This window comes from Bidens hawaiensis, unplaced genomic scaffold, assembly GCF_021521415.1.
Source record: "Bidens hawaiensis isolate Kalapana, Puna unplaced genomic scaffold, B.hawaiensis_p1.1 tig00038128_1, whole genome shotgun sequence".
In the NCBI taxonomy this organism is placed as follows: domain Eukaryota; kingdom Viridiplantae; phylum Streptophyta; class Magnoliopsida; order Asterales; family Asteraceae; genus Bidens; species Bidens hawaiensis.
Genome location: NW_027496682.1, coordinates 31,195 through 43,791, shown reverse-complemented (window position 1 = coordinate 43,791; position 12,597 = coordinate 31,195). Strand labels below are relative to the sequence as shown.

General features: G+C 35.3%; 1 pseudogene; it reads right to left on the bottom strand.

The window, feature by feature from the left end:
• Positions 1 to 5,395: 5,395 nt before the first annotated feature.
• On the bottom strand, positions 5,396 to 5,938 carry LOC143590048 (protein LIGHT-DEPENDENT SHORT HYPOCOTYLS 10 pseudogene; annotated as a pseudogene).
• Between the last annotated feature and the right edge of the window lie 6,659 nt (positions 5,939 to 12,597).

Below are 12,597 nucleotides of genomic sequence, written 5' to 3'. Positions count from 1 at the left end.
ATCCAAATGTTTAATGTGGAAAATACGATGGTGGTATGGTTGATCGCAAAGTAACAGTTTGAAGGAGATCATATGTTTAGAGAACAAAATTAATTCCATGGTGCCTAAGTTACTTTGTGTCTAGAATTTATTTTAACAAGTGTTTTACACAGCGGAACGCGCTGGGCAAGTCGGTAAAAATCAGGTGGTGGTAAAACCCAAACACTGTCGGTCTCAAGTGTTGAGATGGTAAGTCGACACGAATTTGGTCGGTTTCAGTTACGTGTGTTATTGTACCGAAACTAAACAAAAAAATTAAATATTGAGGTGGATCAATAGGGTGGTGTTGGCGGGAAAAACTTGATCGTTGGTAAAACCCAACTGTTGTCAATCCCGGGCATTGAGGCAGTCACTCTACAAGAATTCGGTTGGTTTCTGACACATTCGTGACTGTACCGGAACTAAAAAAATAGCATTTGGTTGATTTTTGTTATGTTCGTTACGTTAGGAGAACTAAAACAAAACGTGGCGAGTCTACGTGAGTGCGGTAGGTTTTTGTCACGCTCGTTACGATACCAGAACTAAAACAAAACAAAAACAAAATTGATTTTCGGTCGATTTTTGTCACATAAGTTACGAACCCGAACTAAAACAAAAAAAATACCACTAATAAGGTGCCGCAAAGTAGCCCAATTGAGACTTTGAGGCACCAAAGTTCTAAATTATTCTATAAAATAATTAGAGTTTGTTTTATTTCATAATTATAGGTGTTTTTTAATTTTCATTTCTAGTTGCTTATATAAGTGTTGGTAGATCTTATTGTTTTCATGCATCAATTTTTGTTTTGATTATTAATTAAAAGAGTCGTAGAGAGCTTTACAAATTTTGGGTTTGTGTTCTTGATTCACTTGCTTAATATTTTAACAAGTAGTATTAGAGCCTAAACGATTTAAGATCGTTTGTTTAAAGTATTCCCGTCTGTTCGTTTAAATTCTTCCCATCTGTTTTGTGGATGAAACTATTTGGTGATTGAAAAAATTAATCAAAGGCAACAAGAAGAATCTGATCGTAGAGAAGAACTGATCATAGACTTGGGATTCGCAAAAGATGGCAGAATTATAAGTTGTGGGGGAAATTAAGATGTTGAACCAGAAAAAATACAAACAATTTACAATAGGTATCAAATGGTATCTTCAAGGCCAAGATCTTTGGCAGGTAACAAACTAGATCGAGTCAAGAAAACCCGCAAATGATATTAACGATAGTACCGGGAAGTGGCAGGTAACTGCAGGCACGCGATGTACATGATAAAGACAACATTCGAAAGTGGTTCATAATCACGTTTAAGAATTTGAATACCTAAATCACGTATGAAATACACTTGAAAGCTTGTTCACTAAGAAAGCCATGCGCCATTGCAATTATTTGGAGGCGAACTAATGATGTTTACCAAGGGCATCTTCCAATTTAAAAATACTTTTAGAAGATCAAGAACTTTTGTTGCAAGATTAGGAAGCTTGACCCAAAGTCTAGGGTTAGAGATGCTTATAGGAAACGTCTACTCATCCAACGTATAATGACATCGTAGCTTTGCTATCACTATCCGAGGCAGGACGACATAACTGAGTTTAACTGATTTTTGAGAACATCATTTCTAGACAAGAAGCCTTTGCAAAACAGTTATGTGGGTGTCGATTAGAACCGAGATCAAGGTCCTATTTGCTAGGAAAAAGGAGAAGAATTGGCTCACAAAAAAATGAAACCATAATAACGAGAAAGGCAAAAGTAAGTATCGGGAGAAAAAAAAAGGACAATGAGAATCAATGATAAAAAGAAAAATTGAGAAAGTTCTAAAGAATATTCATCAGATGAAGAGAACATGGAAAAAGAGTCAAAGTATCAACCGAAACAATTTCTATATAGCAAGACATGATGTCGGGTGGAATGGGCCAAGCAAGACCAGACCAAAGAATACTACAACAAGCAACAAACACCTCATAAACGACAAGGTCGAATACTATGATTTTTAAGGTAGAGATGGGTGTCACCTGGATGGTTTCTTTAAGAGAATAGGGTATCCAAATCAGTACTAACAGCTTCTCAAGTTATTTGTAGGAAAGAACGTCCCTTCTCACTCAAATGTTCCACAAGCTGAAATATGACAGATAGATTCGACAAAGGTAGCAAGTGGGTTGTTGAGTTGGGTTGCATCAAACACACAACATAAATGTCCCACCTATCTATTACGTAATACTCACACTCCTAGATCTTCACGACACCTCCTCATCCATAGTGTGAGATATTAAAGCTTCTTATGAATTGCCATTAACAATACCAATTGGGGACTCTATACCTGTTGATGAAAGAGGGAATTGTATTCAACGGGGTGGAAAATCCATTGAAAACGTCTTATATTTCCTGTAGGTAACCTTTTATCCGTAAGCCGATTGTCAAATGATCTTCAAAGTACCATAACTCTTTTCCTGAATTTTTGTGCTATGCGGGACTTATATTGTTACACTCGAGGAAAATGATTGGAATAGATAAATACCGGCAATGACTTTGTCGGATGGGAATGGTGGGAGTCAAAAGAAAGACTACGACAATTGTTAGTGATTTATGGCCCAAACATCTTGGACGTGCTTCACATGGAAGACTTTGCTTTTTGGATTTTGTTAAGAATGACTCTTTGAGAACAAATAATATGTTTTGTGATTCTTGCACTAGGGCTACATTTATCAAATTACATTTTTCATTAAATTTAATAAAACCCAAAATTATTTTTGGCTTTTACATTGTGACATTTAGGGAAGTATATAACTCCTTCACTCACGGATGGCAACTATTTCTTAATAATAGTTGATGATTTTAGTCCGTTTATGTGGCTGCTCCTTTTAAAACATAAGTCACAAGCATATGACTATTTATTTTTCTTTCACAAAATGATCTTCACAGTTTAATAAAATTGTTAAGAGAATCAGATGTGACAATGGACATGAATTTAGCTCGAACAGAATGCTTGGTGTTCTACACCGAGCAAGGTATTCTTCTAGAGGACCACATGATCACATACCCCGCAAGAAAATCCATGGTTAACCGAAACATCACCACAAGGCTCTTTAAAATTGAGAAATACTTATTTTTAGTTTTGGGGATTTTTATTTGTTTAGTTGCTATCATGTCGCAAAATTAGTAATTTGAGAGCATTGGAAATTTTCGTAGAAAATAAGCCCCTTATCAGGTGAGGTGTAGTGTAGGCGTGAGCCGAAATAAATTTGATAATTTTCATAGGAGAGATGCAGGATTTACTATATATCAAATAATTGATGATTGATGAACCTAGTGGAGTTTCTATCTATTCTATCATCTATGTAATTTGATTCTTTCCAATAAGTTAACTCTTCACTCTTGGAAGTAGCAGATTAGCCGGGGGCGAGAAACAAGTTTTCCATCTGCTTAATTAGGAGCTTTACAAAAGAGTATAAATGCATTCACAAATGACAAACTTGAATTGTGGAAAGCTTCTTAGCTTCTTGCAACCGCATTCTTCCGATGAATTAATATGCTTTTTCCACTTTTATTTTATTTTATTTTTCGGGGACATAGCCTTAATCATATTCCAACAATACTAAATCCCTACTTTTGTTGAATGGATATACACACTTTTTGAGATGTCCCTACGCGATTATAATGCTGATTAAGTGGATCACTTATTATGGGGTGTGTGTTCTTCGTTGAGAAAACAACGTATTGTTAGTTTTCTAACATCATTCTTTACATTTAAAATTTCAACTTAAGTTGCATTTGTAATTAGGATTTAAACCAACTACGATATTTGTGGGGGTAAACACTACACCAGACCATTAATCATATTGTTGACTTTAAACACTGCCGTTGGAATCGATTACAACCCTTCTACTCCATATGAGATTATACATATATACGGTATAAATTATGAATTAGGGTACATGTACATGCTCCATTAAGAATCGTTGCAGTCCTTTCATGCTGTCTAAGCAGCCCGTATAGTGACTCAGTAACAGTGAGAGGAACAAAACAAAATCTGCTTTAGGAAATGATTGCAACCCTCCAACTATTCTTACCCTAATCTCGTCAGTATATAGCTTAATTTAATCAACTTCTTATAATTTTAGTAAAACTAATAGCTAATTAACGATATAATAATATTTTGTTTTAACATACATCCAAACACTAAATACTATTAAAATGAAAGTGGGATATAAGCCCAGTACTCATAGTAGTAATTCTTGGCCTTCATTATTAGTCAAATTAAATTGGAATTTGATAACATTTTGGGAAAAAAAATTAATATTGATCAATATTATTTTATAATGCTAAAAACGATATATACATTAGACTAATGTTATGGAAATCTGGAGGATGTTTTAATCATAAACTTACGCTAATTTTTATCATGAATATATAAAAAAAATGTGTACAGTTGATCTTACGCCTATGGACTTATAAATGATCAATATCAAATAAATGGCCTACTAACTAAGGTACAATTAAGCTAGTAAATCGTAAAAATGAAATTCGATTTACACATTCTAATTACCTTAACCGCATAGTCAAAACCCTTCGGTTAGCTTTAGGGGATCACACTGAATATGTTTCATAAATTATTTTCACTTGTAGTATATATGTCTTGTACATAATTTTAATAGAAATAATTAGTTATATAATTACAATATATAATAATGATATAGTTAACATAATTTAATGTTTTAAGGCTTCTAGCTATATCACAATAGCAAGCTGTTAGTTAATGTATAAATTTAGACTAACTACCAAAACATTTTTTGTACTGAAAATGTATGGCTTATTATTAGTAGATCAAGAAGCAATATACGAATTAGTAGTTCATATTGAATACACGCACAGTCTGAAAAAATGCACCGATAAACTTAGCTAAAACACGTAGATCGCACGAGAGAAGACACGAGATATGCCCATAAGCTCAAAAGTACTCAGTTTAAAAGTATTCCTCATATTATACTTGCAAATGCAGTAATGTTTTAGTAAAGAAATTTAATGAATGAAATTTATAGAGAAGAAAAAAAGTTAAACAGACCTTTTTAAGATCTGAAGATTGAATAATTGATCTTGGCTAGTAGATATCAAAATTTGTTTGGATTCTAGCAGCATGCATTAGGGCACCACACAACTGCCAAATACCTGAATGATAGCCTACTACTCTAGAGTTTATGCCTAATTATAGGCCATATCATTAGTTCTTGTATGCATGAGTAGGATGTAACTTCAGATCTACTAAGATTATCATTTTCAAACGTTGTTATATATCAAAATAGAGTACGCTTTGATGTTTTTATGAGATCTGGATTAAGTTAAGCCAAAGGGTATGAGTGGAAGATGAAATACTTACAGCCAAGAGAATTTATGCACTCATGTGGAGCTTGAGCCTTCTCCTCCCTTGGTAGCTTTCTTCTTCTTTTTACAAGGGATTCCTCTAGCCTTGGCTTGGCATTCCTTCACTTCCCGAAGGTAAATCCGAATCATGCTGGTAGCGAAAGGGTTTGATTCGGGTGAACCTCCATTTTCTTCATAGGCAGCGCGAAGCCGACCTATGAGGGAGTCAAGGCTTCCCCAAGCTTGTCTAAGTGGACAAGCACAAGGAGCCGGTGGCTCTGGATGCCCATAAAAGATGCAGCCTTGCAAGTGGACTTTAGTCTTTCCAAATTGATCCAAGTACCTGAGGAACTCAAGCACATGGTGGCTGTTGCACTGAGACATGTGCACAGGAGGCCTTTGGTTCCTCAGGTACTGTCCAAAGGTATTCCAGTCCCTTCTTTTCTAGGATTCGTAGCGGCTGGGAGAAGGTGGTGGATCCCCAGATGTCCCATGATAAACCTCCTTTCCTCTGTCAAATGACATATCATTAATCAACAGATTAAGAGTGTGGAGTGTTGTTTTGATAGGTCTGGTATATAAGGGAATGAATCTGATGAAGAGGAGGTCAGGGGGGATGAAAAGGGAGTGTATTGGTGAAACATATTGATCACATCAAATCTGGCACTAGAGGTTTGATGAGATGGTAATTGGGGCCAGTTGCATCAAGTGCCCTCTCTCTTTTTCCATCTGTCTTACTCTCCATGTTTGATCAGCAGGTTTACATTTCTAAGGAGACAAGATGTATCTTTGATTCACCTTCCACTCCTATTCGTTTAACCACACGTATTATATTTACCCAAATCAATTACGAACTTAATCCCGTGTTATTATAATTTCCACCAAATTGTTAGTTCTTTTATATTGAGATAGAGGACAAACGGGCAACAAGATGCGTCACTAGCCCCTTTTGGATTGCAAAGCCATGGTATTATATTTACCTGAAAAATACGATTAGTACATCGAAAATATTGTTGCATATACCAGTGGGGTGGTGGTCCATTAACAAACGCAAAGCCTTAACACCGGATGATTTGGGAAGGGAAAGTCTTGAGTTCAAGTTTTACAGACAACCGGGATTAAATGTCAGTTTATTTTGTTCTTATCATCAAAACTGTAATAACACTTTGTTCTCAACTTTTCATATAGCGCAGGTTTGATTAAATGTCAGTAATTCCATTAGATTAACGATCAAAATTTTACCCAATGAACTATGATTTTATGGCCTTGCATTTAACAACTAAATTAGATAAAGAGATTCAAAAAGAAAAAAAGAAGTAACTTATTTCTGAACTGCTAATTTCATTTCAAAGGCAAAGCACCAAAAATGTCAAAAACACCACCAAAGCAAAAACGAAAGAAAAATTACAAATGAAAGTTTCTCCACTTCTTCCATTGCAAAGTCTCTCCCTTAGTTCTATGTCTAATCCACATGTACCTCGAATTCTTTCTTTCACCACTCTATTTGGATGTGGTCTCATGTTATATACATATAGCATCATTTCTAGCCCGCACGCCCTGCTTGCGGTGCGCGCATATAATGTATATATGTGTGAACCCTCGGGTGGGCAAAAGTAAAAGTGCACTAATTTTGACTTTATTTTACTAATCTCGTGAAAATAACGTTAAAAGTGGCGGAAGGTTAATCAGGCATCATGTGGTGGCGTTGATAGCCAAAAAAAAGGAGCACATGCACCAATCAGCCGGTGTCCCTGATGATTGAGTGCTATGTGCCTTGTGTCCAAGGCTTGATGCAAAACTACTATCGAGCCGGGGGTCTCACCGGAAGCAGCCTCTCTATCCCTATGGGATAGAGGTAAGACTGTCTACATCTTACCCTCCTCAGACCCTACCATAGCATTGCTATTGGTGGGATATACTGAGTACGATGATGATGATGATGATCATTTCTAGCCCGCCATATGCACCAACACACCATGCGCATTATCGCTTAGTTTCACTCCTTATCCTATCCGCTAGCTCTCCTTTGTGCGGCGTTCCAAAAAAAGTTTTTCGTGTATTTTCATCAAATTGTTAAAAGAAAAAAGCAAAGGCTTGACGTTGATTTACCCATCGCCAAATAATTGCAACAAACCAACCTGAAGTAAAGAGATCATCCGCTGTTACTTGATCATCCTTGCATAAAGGACATTGTCCCTCTTGGATTGTGACGTTCCTTTTCTTAACGCATCAACAGTCGCAATACGACTCAACTCCGACCTCCAAGGAAAAACTTTCAGTTTCACAGGAACCATTTGTTCCACTGAAAACCACTTTCTGGTTGAGATATATAGCTCGAATAATTGTATATAGAGCAACATGCTCTAACCGAAAAAACACCGCCCATGTTACAAAGACAAACCCCATTTATTGGTATCAGTGGAAATGACCACTTGACTCAGTAGCAAAATGCAATCCATCAGTCCCTAGTTCTGCCAGGAGCATATATAGGATTCCACTTTCCAGTTGAGACATGGTCAGTCTATCACTGATCATGCATCTTTAATTTCTTTCCAAGTTAAATAAAGTTGGAAACTTTGTAAAATGGCATATCACCAATCCAAAATCCAGCCAAAACATGACTTCACTATCATTCCCGACTTCACGGCTCATCACCCCTCTAATCGTATGTTTTGGGAGGTACAAAAAGAAACATACCTGTTAATGTTACACCACACTCCCGTAAGATAAATTTGTGACACTGCACCAAAAAGAGCTTTCGTCACACAAAAAAAAAATGTGATCTTATGCCTTTCGCCATAAAATTTTTCAACTTAAGTGTGACCAAAGGTCGCGTCATCTATCATATGCACCTCACATTTTAGTGGTCGTAACAACTTAAAGGTGTGGCTAAAGAGTACCAATATTTGTTGCTGGAATCAATTATTTTGGCCCAATAAGTGTGCCTAACAGGTATCAATGGCCACATGAATTTATTGTAAGTGTGGCTGTTTATATTATGTAGTCGCAAAGGTATATGATTTAGGCACATCAATTTCAAAAAACCATGACAAAAAGGTTGTTATAATCAAGCATTTTGTCCAAATAAGAGTGAGTAAAGGCTATTAATATCAATGTACTATAAGTGTAGCCATTTCTATTATATAATCACAAAAGAGTTTGTTTTAGTCATACCTGTTTCATAAAATCATTGCAAAAATGTTATTGTAATCAAGCATTTTGTACAAATAAGTGAGGCTAAAGGCCAGCAATAGCCACATGAATGAATTGTAAGTGTGACCATTTCTATTATATAGTTACTAAAAAGTTTGTTTTAACTACATTCATTTAAAAATATATATCGTGGCAAAGTGTTGTTGTAATCAAGCATTTTGTTCAAATAAGTGTAGCTAAATTCTAGCAACATCCACATGCATGTATAAGTGTTGTCATTTCAATTGTTAGTCATAACAAATTTTTGTAGCCAATCTGTTTTGAGAAACAGTTGCTAAAGTGTTATGTAATTAAGCATTTTGCCACATTAAGTGTGGCAAAATGGTATCAACGGTCACATGAATTCCTAGTAAGTGTAGCCACTTGTATGATATAGTCACAGAAAAGTTTGATTTTACAACATCCATTTAGGAAAACCGTAATTTAAGGATACCAACAACCGCATGAATATATTGTGGCTCCATATGACCATTTTCGTGTAATTAGCCATATATTTTAAATTTTTGTTTGATAAAAAAACATACATCAGTAATAATAAACGTTAAAAGTAAATGATGTTGTAGGTCCTTTATAATGAATCTCACAACTTACTAGGATCAATCCATGTTATTAGTTAGCGGAAATCACTAACAACACTCGGATCTTAGTTTGCAAACACACAAAGAAAGAAAAAGATGAAGTTTTGTAAGAAGTTATTAAGAGAAATAGGTGAAAGTGACCCTTTTATAGGGTCACATTTCTCTAGATTTTCATTTCATGGGCCTAAGTGGGCTTACCCAATGAGCTTTTAGCGTACAAAATAAACGTACCGAGTACGTAATAAACCGACTATAAGCAAACTGAAAGACATACACCTTCCTAATAATAATAAAGAATATTAGCCCTACAATCTCCCTCTAGGATTGAGTATGTCGAGTCCCCTTGATCAATTTCTTTGTTTCGTCTTTATTTCTTGAAATTTAGTACTTGACTTGATCCAAAAGCTTGAACGAGATTGGATTTTGGATAATTCTTTATTTTTCATTCTTGTAGACTTGAATTTCAATCTTATTTACTGGGAAGGATTGATAACAACAAATTTTAGAAACATTAGATGCGGGAGGCTCGACATCTAATTTTTTTTTGTTGACTTTCTTGAGCAGAGTGACTTCTTTCCTTTGTCCTTCAACATAATCAGTTCATTTTTAGGTTTAACCACCAATTTTCACGCTCGCATTTTCTTTTAAGCGCTTTAGCATCTGCAACTTCAGTTTCTGCATCCAAGCAGATTTGATCTTGATCTACCTATTCATGTAAAACTGCACAAAACTTAGAACGAATAAGATTCGTTCACAGAACCTCTCGAGGGTCAAAGAAGAATGTTCTTTTTCAATACATGCCCTTGGTTTGAAGTGTTTACATAATAACTCTGAAATTTTAGTTTATCTTGATTTTTCATAAAATACCAATTTTAGTCCCTCAATTTGTAAATGATTTGTTTAACTCTAAGGTTTCCAACGAACTTTGCATGAACAACCTTGACAACAAAACACATGATTTTGAATAAAACAAGGTCTAATAAAACACGTACGAACACAATAAAAACTTAAATTTTTTTGGCATTTTCATATATTTTAAAATTACGAAAATATACACATTATATTTTGTATTTTTTTTTATTTTTGATGAAAATGCAAATAATAAACATAAGCTGTAAATATTTTTATGAGAAAGATCGCAATATGGAATCACACTGGCCGATAACATTCTAGATCACACTTCTATTTCAATATTATTATTCCAAGAACCCAAAGTCGATTGCAGATATATTTTATCCATTTAAACTTAATAAGTATTTTAATGTCAACGTGATACGTTAAGGTATGTATTAAGCACAACACTTATGTGGTCCCCATTTTGTAGGGCTAATAATCTATATTATTGTTAGGATTGTGTATGTCTTTCAGTTTGATTACAGTCGGTTTATTGTGTACTAAGTACGTTTATTTTGTACAGTAAAAGTCGATTAGGTAAGCCCATTTGGACCCATGAAATGAAAACCTAGGAGAAATGGGGACCCTATAAAAGGGTCACTTTCAGCCATTTCTCCTAAACTTTCTCTCTTCACAAAACTTCTCTTTTTCTTTCTTTTGTGTTTGCAAGACTAAGATCCGAGATCCGAGTGTTGTTAGTGATTTCCGCTAACAAACAACATGGATTGATTTGAGAAAAGTTGTTTGATCCCGTATCTAGAACCTACATTTGGTATCAGAGCTTTCAGCTCAACTTTTTGTGGTTTTCGGATTATACTTTTTGGATTTTGATATTAGGTTTTTTTGGATTTGAAATTGTTTTTCGTGTTATCAACTAATTCTGGAGTACTTTACACCTTAGATAAACACGAAAATCATCAAATATATGGTTTTGGTCTTTTGAGCTTTTATGTCGGTTCAGATTCACTTGAAAAAATTAGATCTATGCTGATTTAGTGGTTTTTAGACTAAAGTCCTTTTGACTTTATTGGTAGTTTAGGTGATATCTTTTAAAAAAAAGAGAGAGGGTACTACAGCAATCGAGTCAAGCTACTATAGCAAATCGAGTCGAGTACTGTAGCAAAGTACCGTGGAAAAAAAAACCCCTTGGATATGAGGGAAAGCCGAAAGGAAATGTTAAATGTAGAATTTGACATGTTTAATCATATTCAAGGAGAATCGGTTGCCTCTATCATCAACAGATTTGAGTCACTTGTCACTTAAATGAAAAGTGCCGATATCATCAATGACTTGTTTGAGATCAACAAGAAGCTGTTGAACTTGCACATGAAATAGTAGTGTGACTACCATCAAGAGAACCACAAACCTGAATATTGCAACACTCTCAGAGTTAACTTCTACCATCAAGTCTTTTGGAATTGATGACAAGCTCCAAATGAACAATCATGTCAGTTCTCTGAATCATGCTAGTGGTTCTTGTGCTAGCTCAGCTTTTCTGAGCCAATCTCATCCTCTAGTTTATCCAGTAGATGGAGTTAAAGCAGTTCAATATTTTATCCACTCCAAAGAAAATAAAGCTGGGACAAGTGCTTGATGGTTTGATAAAAGTTAGATATTATATTATATTAATTAGTTATATGTAGTTAAATAAACGAATGAACGTTGGTACTTCAAGCATATTTATGTGTTTCAGGGCAATGGATGTTATGGAGGCTTAATGGGTTGATTTACGAGCTTGGAATGAAGGCTTAGAAGTGCGGGATTGAGATGGCACGCTTCACGACGCAGAAATAAAGAAAGAAAAATATTTTGTCTCTTTTGTCCTTCGCGCTACGCGAAGGACTGTGAGGATTCAGGTTCGTGCGACGCGAATTAGCCCGAAACTGAGCCCGACTATTTTGTCTTTGTGCTATGCGAAGAACGGACGCATTACCAGTTCCCGCGACGTGAACAGCCTTGAAACGAAGAAAATTAACCCTAACCACTATATAAACATATTTAAGCTCCCATTCGTCATATCAATTGTTCCATAGGCTGAAGAAGAACTCTAGAACGAATTTCCATCATCCCGAAGCTTCTAGTTTAGCCATTGATCGTATGTTCTCAAAGATAAGTGTTTTAAATGATATGTCGATGCTTGGCTAAATTCCCGTGTTCATTCTAGGCTAGGGTTTGTGTATTTTAATTTCTGATCAGATTCATTATGTCTCATGTTTAAGAGTTTGGTTAAGTTTATGATTTGATCTTGCTTGATTAATGCTTTGATTGTTTAAACAGTTTGTGTTCTTGATTATTAATTATTGCATCACTTGTTTAGTGTTGGGACTTATATTTTAGACCGATGCATCGAATTATTATTATTATGGGTGAAAAATAATTAATATTTTTGGTCTCAACCAAGGGTGGATGGCATGAAGACCAAGACATGCTAGACTAGTATAAATAGATGAATTTGTTAATTTTTCTAGCATGAGTGTATTGTGTATTGTGTGAGATCTAGGGTTTTATATCTTAAAGAGAGCCGCCTCCTCCAGGATGAGCT